Source organism: Salvia splendens, chromosome 17 (assembly GCF_004379255.2).
Source record: "Salvia splendens isolate huo1 chromosome 17, SspV2, whole genome shotgun sequence".
In the NCBI taxonomy this organism is placed as follows: domain Eukaryota; kingdom Viridiplantae; phylum Streptophyta; class Magnoliopsida; order Lamiales; family Lamiaceae; genus Salvia; species Salvia splendens.
This window is the reverse complement of record NC_056048.1, coordinates 15,264,506-15,274,237: the sequence shown is the minus strand read 5'-3', so window position 1 is coordinate 15,274,237 and position 9,732 is coordinate 15,264,506. Positions and strand designations below refer to the sequence as shown.

The 9,732-nt window shown below is 36.9% G+C and overlaps 1 long non-coding RNA gene across 1 annotated transcript; it reads left to right on the top strand.

Moving 5' to 3' along the window:
• The first annotated feature begins 7,166 nt into the window (after positions 1 to 7,166).
• On the top strand, positions 7,167 to 8,534 carry LOC121774783. Its single transcript, XR_006045016.1, has 3 exons — positions 7,167 to 7,312; positions 7,412 to 7,481; positions 8,083 to 8,534. It is a non-coding gene; the product is annotated as an uncharacterized LOC121774783 (long non-coding RNA).
• Positions 8,535 to 9,732: the final 1,198 nt, after the last annotated feature.

Here is a 9,732-nt window from a genome sequence, read left to right as displayed (position 1 = left end):
GTAGCTAAGAAAAGATGGCCTAATATCCTCCTTCATCAACTTAAACACTATGTAAACTTAGGTAGACTAGGAGCAAGTTCTATAAACATATACGTGCATGCAGATAAATCACACAAGAAAGAATTTAAGGCTTAAATCTCACAAGGTATAACCATGATTCAACGCGAACAAGCAATTCACTAGTTATGCACCTTTTCGCCAAACCATCAAATCAAAACGTCAAGCCATACTTAATCAAAGATGAAAAGAACTTAATATCATTAGAAACTCGGTCTAATGTGTCCTAAACATACGTGTTTCTATGTTCTTCATGTTATGCTCATGACACAATTCACCTCTTGCTTTAAAAACAAAATAAAAAACTAAAAACACAAAACTAAAAACAAAAACCTAAAACCTAAACTCACGGTCCACCACTTCATCCCCCAAACATATTTACAACAAAGTGTAAATTAAGTTTGTAGAGTCGGTAGGGACGTGAGTAAACTAGAAAAACAGAAAACATACCTTAAAATTTTTGCGCAGTGGTTGGACGGGGTAAAAATTCGAAAATTCAAAAAATTGCGGCTGGAAAACTGTAAATGGACAGCGGTCGCTGGCGACGAGTCAGAATGTTTCCAGTGAGTCTCTGGCAAGATCCCAAAACCTGCGAAAATTTTCAATCAACACAAAAACAAAATTAAACACAAAAATAACTTTTAAAAACTGGAAATAAATTGTTGGGTTGCCTCCCAACAAGCGCTTATTTTTCTTCTTTAGCTTGACGTTCTTTGAAGTTCATGACATATCCCCCATTGTGGGAATTCCGTTGGGATGCATTTGTACCTACAAATTCACAATGTGAGCATAGAATGAAGAAAATTGTAGTAGGATACAACACATAATATTTGGCAATCCCCCAAACTCGAACCAAATCAAGGGGTAAAAATAATCAAATGCAAAACCAAATAATCTACGTTGATTCAAAAATCATTCCCCATCATGATCTTTATCCCCCAATAATTTGCAAGAATTTACAACAATAGACCAAGATCATGCAAAACAATTTGAGATAAAAAAATATACACAAGTCATGCAAGATAAAATAGCCTCACAATGCTATGAACATGAACTATGCGTGTCAACAATCAAGTCAATGGGGTATTCAAATTTCACCCACAAAAAGAATTTAATTCAAGCACACCAAACATCAATAAATCCAATACTCAAAATTGTACTGCAAATAAATCACAAGTATATCATCCCCTATCAAACTCCAATCTAAACTACCAAATATACACCAACAACAAAGTCATCAAATGATAGAATTCAAGATCAAATTACAAGAAGAACATACCTTCCATTGGTTAACAATTGAGCACAATAACAATTTGGTAGAATCTAAAGAATTTAATTGAGTGTGGGTGTGTGAATAATGTGGAGAAATAGAATTTAAAGAGAGAGAGGAATGGATGCTAGGGTTAGAAAGAAAAAGAATGAAAGAAGGAAGAAACATACACCCTCCATCCCATCTCATGTGATGGATTTCTTTTCAGCACGTGAATTAAGAAAATGATATGTATTGAGTTAAAGTGGAGAGAGTAAACTATGAGAGAGGAAAAAGTAAGAGAGATAAAGAGAGAATAAAATAAGAAAGAGAGAATAAAGTAAGAGAGAGGAAATAAAGTAAGAGATGGCTGAAGTTTTGTTTTTAGCTAAAAAAGGAAATCAATCACTTGAGATGGGACAACCGAAAATGGAAAGTTGATCACTTGAGGTGGGACGGAGGGAGTACCTTATATGAAAATGCCGCATCTGTCTCGCCACAGCGGTCGCTGAATGCAGTTCAGCGGACTGCTGTGAATGGTTTGTCCTCACTATTCTTCTCTCGGCGGGCCGCTGAAAATAACTCAGCGGACCGCTGACCCTGCTCCAGTAAGTTTTTTTTTCAAGAAAAACGAAAACAACAAATTTTTTTATTAACAATTTTTTTTAATAAAAATGAAAATTGAAAAAAAGGACACTAAAAAAATAAAAATAAGAATAACTACTAGCTCTACGGAGGAAAAAAATAAACTAAACTATAAAACAAGGAAACAATCAACATGGAACTTTAAATCTCACCCACGCTCTACGAAGCTTATCAAGTGTTGCAGCAGAAGATTGTGCAAACACAGAATTTGACAAACGACACATAAGCTTGAACCCACACAAATTGTACTGATTTCTCGATTTGGGTTTTTGAGCCGTGCTTCTACTTTCCCCCATGCATGACTTAATTGTAGATCGTCATCAAAATTAGTTTCGTCAGCAATACAAGGAATTAAAATTACAGAGAGAGAAGGTTTGAAAGAATTCACCAATTTTTTGAGTATATGAGAACTTAGTTCGAGTATCATATCGTGTTCCTTCTTCTCCCACTGTTCCATTGATGTTGTCAAAGCTTCCATAGCAGTGTCCAATTTATGTTTGCTTTCAGTCACCTCTTCTGCACATCTCTTGCTTCTTTCTAACAGCCCACTCATCAAGTCTTTAAGGCTCTCATATTCCCATGTCCTTACCCATATCACAAGTCTACTTAAACGGGACAAAGTCATTGACTTTGTTGCGCTCCTTGCTTTCCTCAAGTACCTCAAAAAATAAAACAAAAATAAAAATTAAATTAAATAATATTACACTCTAAATTAGTATTATCTACATTTCCCCGGCAACGGCGTCAAAAACTTTATGCACTTTTTATTAGCACTAAAAATACCTACAAGTATACAAGGTTGATCTAGTATAGCTAAAGGTCAGTACCAGGATATCGAACACGGAGAATATAATTGCAACTGGCTATCATGTACTAAGCGTCATATACTATGTAGAGAAACAAGAGTTTCTGGCTCCCTTGGGAGCCAGAATGCATTTCCAGCTTAACCTTCTTGGCTGATGATGAGGCAGGCTTCTCAATGAGTTTAGTTACACATGATAGAATAAACTAAAAACATAGATTTTAGGGAAAACAAAATGAACATAAGTGCTAAAGCAAATAAAACCCAAAGGTTGAATCCTTGTAACTCTTCGATGATCTCTTGTTTCCTTCTTCAACCCCTTACACTATGAAGAACTCTCAAATTTATGCTATGGAATTCATTGGCAAAAGGAAGATCTAGATGAATTATTAGGGTTGGAAGAGGAGCCTTGGTGCTCCCCTAATTTTGGAGGCTATGAATTGGTGATTATTATGAATTAGGTTATGGGGTGTATATAGGCTTGAAAAGGATTTAAATTTGGTAAAAAGTGTCCTCCAAGCAATAGTAAATATGGAATTTTCGTGCCCCATAGGTTAAGGAAAAGATTTGGCTTCAACAGAATATAACCGAATAAATATAAAGGAAACTAGCACAAAGGGGACGGGGTCTTATCATAGCAACTGGTTACAAGGGGACAGATATCGTGGTCACAACTGGGAAACACTCTGAAATATCAATGTTCTGGTGCAGGTTGGGTGGGGTTGATGTCTGGATTGCCGTTGGGATCTTCTTCGGAATTCTCCTTCTCGGAGTTTTTATCGGCATTGGTCATAGTCGCACTACTCCTTCTACGTGCCGTTTGGGCTTCTGTTGACTCATGCTGGTGAGGCTCCATGTTTTCATTAGAAGCAATCTCATCGAGATGCTTCGTTTCCTACTTGGAGTTCGAGGGTGCATTGGGTTCTGGTTCAAGGAGATCCGTCCAAGGGGACTATGGTCTAGACTTTCTACCAGCAAGGTTTGGGGGGGCATCCTTCTTGTCTAGCTTCATCTTCGGTCACTTCATGTTGCCCACAGAGGTCTCTTCCGATGGCGATTCATATGTGATATTTGCATTTAGATGATAGTCGATTTGAAGTACTCACATGGTTGGAATACTTAAAGCATGTCTAGCAACGCCGTTCACTTACTTTATTCATCATTTGTTTCCTGCTCAGGAATGCGGAAATGAATTCTTTCTATGGCAGATAAAATCTCTAAATAGTGTGACGAAACGATTCAGAAATTTCTCACATTGATTCGTCAATCCCCTGGATAGAATTTCCATTCCTAATAAATTCTCAGGAAGAACTGGAGGGGTCACGTCTGTCCCACTTAAAATCCAGACTCCTAGACAGAATTTTTCAGCACGGTGTAGTTGCCACTATTATGACCCATGTAGTAAAAACACACTACTTCATTCAAGGATTCACTTTAAAGAGTACGAGTTACTTCATTCATCTATCATGCACACAAATAGAGCAAGAAATCTCTATTACTCACGTGTTCGAATATCATCAACTTTACCTTGGGAGAGGAAATTAACTGTTTCTTGGTTGAGCGTGATGAGTAGGAGTGTTGAGACCTTATTAGGCTACTGGGTTAGTCTAGCAAAACGAGTCTAGACTATGGCTGAAAGAAGACTTTCGGGTTCAAACTAGAGCTGCCCAAGGTTTACCAAACCGGCGGTTAAAATCGAAACCGTTACCACCGGTTACGGTTCCGAACCGAAACCGCGAGAAATATCCCAAACCGAAACCGTAAATTTTAGAAACGTGGTTCGGTTAAAGTTCCAAATTTTTGAACCGAAACCGCGACCGAACCGCCAGTTCCGAACCTGGTTAACCGGCGGTTTCACGGTTTCGAACCGCCAATGCAATGATAAATTTAAACATAGTTAATCCTTATATTAAAACTATACTCCATTAAATAAAATATTGTTGAATGATCCAGTTTTTTAGTTTTATACTTTTATAAGTAACTTTCATTTTTGGATTTGGTAATATCTGTGGAAACTATATGTGAGACAAAATTTTGTAGCAAAAATGACTTTATAATACTATTTGGTAAAATTGGATGGTAATTTGGCAAACATAAGAGAAAAGATAATAAAAAAATAGACTAGATTACAAGATGGAGTCTATGGAATATGGACCATTGATTATGGTAATAACTTTATAATACTATTTCTGATTTTATTAATTAACACAGTTTTTTACGTATGGAGTCTATGGAGTATGGATCATTATTAATAAATATTTATTAAACATTGTTTAATAAAACTTAGAAGAATTGATTACTTTAAATAAAGCATAATACTCTAATTAACATTGGTTAATGAATTTGTAGTCTTCAAAATTGATTAGTTGAGTCTTCAAAATTGATTGGTTGACGGTGGGTGATGGCTGCACTATTCAAATTGATTGCACAAAACACAATTTCTTTTATTTTTATTTATTTAGTTATATATTTAAATGCTAATTTTAAATTCAAATTGGATCTCATTTCCCCTATTTATATCACTTTGTAATTTGTTTGTAAATTATATCACATTGTAACTTGTTTATAAATTTTATCACATTTTAATTACATTGTAACTTGTATATGTAAATAGTAAATTTGATATCATTTTCACCTTACTCGTCTTAATTCAATTTAAACTATCATTTCCTTGTTCCAATTTATTTTATAATTGCAAACTACATGGCAAAAAAATTAAGGAAAAAAACCGCGAAACCGAACCTAAACCGCTACGAACCGTCCGAAAACCGGTGGTTTAGAACTGAAACCGAAACCGCCAGTTTTTGAACCGAAACCGAAACCGAAACCGTGAAACAGCCTCATGGTTCGGTTCCGGGTCCATATTTCCCAAAGCCGGAACCGGCGGTTCCGAACCGAAACCGCCGGTTCATGAACCGTGGGCAGGTCTAGTTCAAACCAGAAAAGAACTGGTCTAATACCATTCTTTCACGACCCAACTTTGCTAATTATAGCAAGGTTCAATAAACCGTGACTTGGGTGGATATTAAGAATGTGGGTTGAGTATGAAAAGATGGATTTAATGGTTGAACTTTCTATCTGTAGAGTATAAACTGTGAATACATGAATAGAATGGCTCGATCACAATGACTCGAGTCGGGGACCATACAATGTACTGACTAGTTATCAGAGTCTTTAGAGACATAAAGGATTTCACTTGCTTCAATGCACAGTGGAAGGAACTGAACGCGGTTCCATGTATGAAGACACGAACTTCCAAGAGTATTGAATGGAAATATAAGTAGGTCTGGTTTAATTAGCATCGTTCACTCCAACACAGCTCAACCTGCACATTTAAAAATACATGCAGGGCTGAGTACAAAGGTACTCATTGAACACATTGCTGAAAAATACAATAATACATTTAAAAGATTGCTAAACCATTATTACAATAACACTCAGCGGTTTTATTAAAAAGACCTGAGCTTACTAAAAATCATGTTTCGACCGCACAGTCTAAGTTCTTTCTGTTCTTTGCCATATCTAAACATCTTGTGCCGTAGAGATGGTGTTCTCCTACGGTCACCTTAACATTAATGTGCCGGGAAAGTGTCCACTTTCCACGGGCACCGGACCGGTCAACCTTACCGATGACACACAGTCCACGTGTACACTAGTCCGAGTAGGGACTCTCCCCTTGCTGGGACCCGAATTTGATTTCTTACTTTATTTGGCATAGCACATTCGGTATAACCAAACAGATAGGCATCATTACATAAAATAACATCTTTATGGCAAGACAACATCATTTGGATAAATAAATATTATCTCAAATATACTTCATATTTTTATCCATATTTGTATGTAGGATACAAAAGTTTACCTCGTACGCTTCTGACTCCGTATGACAATATTAACTCCCTTTGGAGTTAATTCCGTGTGATGGACCTTGTCGAATAAAAGATAATAGTCTATTGAACGCCGAGAAATAAATAAAAGTGGATGACATGCTCCTAGGATATGCATCATATTTTCTTCTCTCTTTCATAACTCATTCACTTTAATTAAACCCAGAGATTTAATTATTGACATTAATTAATCTCTCGATTAATTTAGTAAATCCGAGGATCAAATCATGCAAACTCAATTATTTAAATTAATTTAAGAGAATTTAATCTCAAGCAATTAATTTAATCCTAATATTAAAATCAATTAATCTCAAATGAAGAATTAGTTGGTTTTAGTCCAAATAACTCTAAAAAATTTAACCCATCAAGCACTAAAAATATTACCCATAAAAATAAAGTCTATGGCCAAACCAATTTTATACTTGAAATGGCCCAATGACAAAGGAGCTACAAATATTAGTCCAAGTACTTAAATAAGTCAAAATAGGCTCCACCCTCAGAAACTCTATACGTGAAATCCATTTCTCTCTATCTGCTCAACATCTCTTTCTAACTCTCTCTCTCTCTGTCCCTATCTTTCTTTCTTTTTTTCGTTAAACAAGATATAGCCTCGGATTTCTTAATGATCGGGAGTCCAAACAATATCCGATCGTCCCGAAATTTTAACCGAAGGTAGACGACTCATAAAGTATCATTCGTACCGAAGGGGATCAAATTTTAACGGTTAGATTTTCCAGTATTAATTTCGGAAGTGGCTGTCATTTTCTACAGTGTCAGCGTTGGTTTTGTACACGATCGGAGGTTCAAACATTGTCCGATCGTTCTGAAATTTTAAAGGAAGGTAAAAAACTCTCCTAACTTCACTTTGACCGAAGGAAATTAATTTTGAACAGTTAGACTTTCTGTTATAAATTTCTGAAGGCGCTTATCTTCCAAAGATAAAACGTTTTAGGAGTTTTTCCTTTCCTATTTTTTTTTGTGATTCTAAGACTTTGCATATGTTGTATGTAAATTAGGCTCTGCATAAAATAAATGAATTTGAAAGATTGATTTTTTGGGAGCATGCTTGGTTGTGATTCTAAGTTCAATATAAATTCATGCTAACATGACGTGTTTGATAAAAAAAACTTGAAAAGATTTAACTTGTGGTTTGAGAATTATTATCTCAAAAGGATGATAAGAGATTTCTATGATGTGACTTGAAACTCTCCTTCTTAAAGAAAGAAGCTTGAAAACTTGGTATTGGAAGGTTGGAAAGTTTTCCGTCTACTTGCTTGAAAATAAAAGTTTGGAGGTGAAAGAAATTTTTTTAGGTAGGCGTTGATAGGAAGCTGATACCTTCTTTTATACATTAACTCCCTACACAAGTTATGGCTACGCATTTTTCTCGGTTAATATCCCAACATCATCATTCCTTTCTTTGATTTCATCACATTTTGCAGAGGTAGAATTAAGGGGAGTGTTTGTTGGCGGAGCTCCCACGATAAGCATGCACAAACCAAACCAGCCCGGTGGTTCCGAACCGCCGGTTCATGGACCGGAACCGGCACCGGCGGTTTCGCGGTTCAAGCGGGTCGGTTCAGGTTCGTGAAAATCATGAACCGTGAACCGGCGGTTCAAAGGTCCCAACGGGCAGATTCCGGCTAGGGGCGTAGGGTTGCAGGCGAGGGTTGCAGAAAAGCCGTCGGTTTGAACTGTCGGTTTCTGACGGTTCCAGTGCTTTTTCAGGTGGCAGAGCGTAGGGTGCAGCGTATAGGCCTGAAAACCGGTCCGAAACCGGTGGTTTCCGTCAGAAACCGTGGACTGAACCACCGGTTTTGGTCCGAACCGCCGGTTCAGGCGGTAAACCGACCGAATTTGAAATTTCAATTTTTTTTATTTCTTACTATTTTACTCCTATAAATACCCCACTTCCCCCCTCATTTTTACTCACCCCATTCTTGTGTTAACAAGGATTTCATTCTCAATCTCACTTTCTCAATTCTCTCCTCATTCTTTTTAATTGCTGAAGTTGTTTACTAGTTACTACTTACTACTATATTTGTTGCTGTGTTCGTAATTTACCATTTATTCTATACTCCATATTCCATCCATACTACTTTCATTTATCACTATGTCTTCTTCTCGTGGTGGACCGGGACGTGGTGATCGGGGCAAAGGAATTGCCCAAGATCAAAGTAGTCGTCCCTCAAAATCAAGGCGACCTAGTCGTCGAGAAGTTACGAAAGAGGTTTCCCGAGTGGCGGCTGAACGCCTGCAAGTAAGTTCTAAAAAATAAAATTATTTTTACAATTCATAATTTCATAAGATTGATTTTTTTAATTTTTTTTGTGTTCCTAATTAAACTTCAACTTATATTATATTTATAGATAGAAGAAGATCATAGGATGACCATGCTACTCGCTGAAATGCATCAAGGTGGGGGCGGGAGCGATGGTTCCCAACAAAATGATGAGTACGACGTGTCTATATCGTCGGACTCGGACAACAATGATGATAGATCTCATTCTCGTATTCCGTGCATATTGTAACTATTGTGATAAAGTTTAGGGTTTAGGGGATATGGCACCCTCCGTCGTCATTTGCGATAAAGTCTACAAATTTGCGAGTGGTGGGGATATGGCACCCTCCGTCGTCATTTGGTGACAAAGCATCCGGTAGAATGTGGCACTACCTCTACCCAAACCCAACTAAACTTCCAACCCAGTGGCTCAGGTTCGTCAGGTACGCCTCTTTTAAATATGATCAAAATTTTTTTTCTGACATTATGACTAGATGGGCTGCAATGAAGCATTTTCCTTTTAATGTTTATGATGACAAAAAATTTGAGGTTACTATGCAAAGTGGTTTAAACGTAGCTATCAAAAGAATAGGTCAAATGATCGTTCAACGATCTACCGTTAGACAATGTTTAGAGAAAAAGGTTGAATTATCACGTTATTTAGTTAACTTGGGCCACAAAGTGAACATTTGCTCAGATGTATGGACTGATTGTTTTAACCGGCATTCATACATGGGCATTACAGTTCACTTTGTGGACAATAGTTGGACTTTGAGTAAGCGTTTAATTGGTTTTAGAGAATTTGAGACAC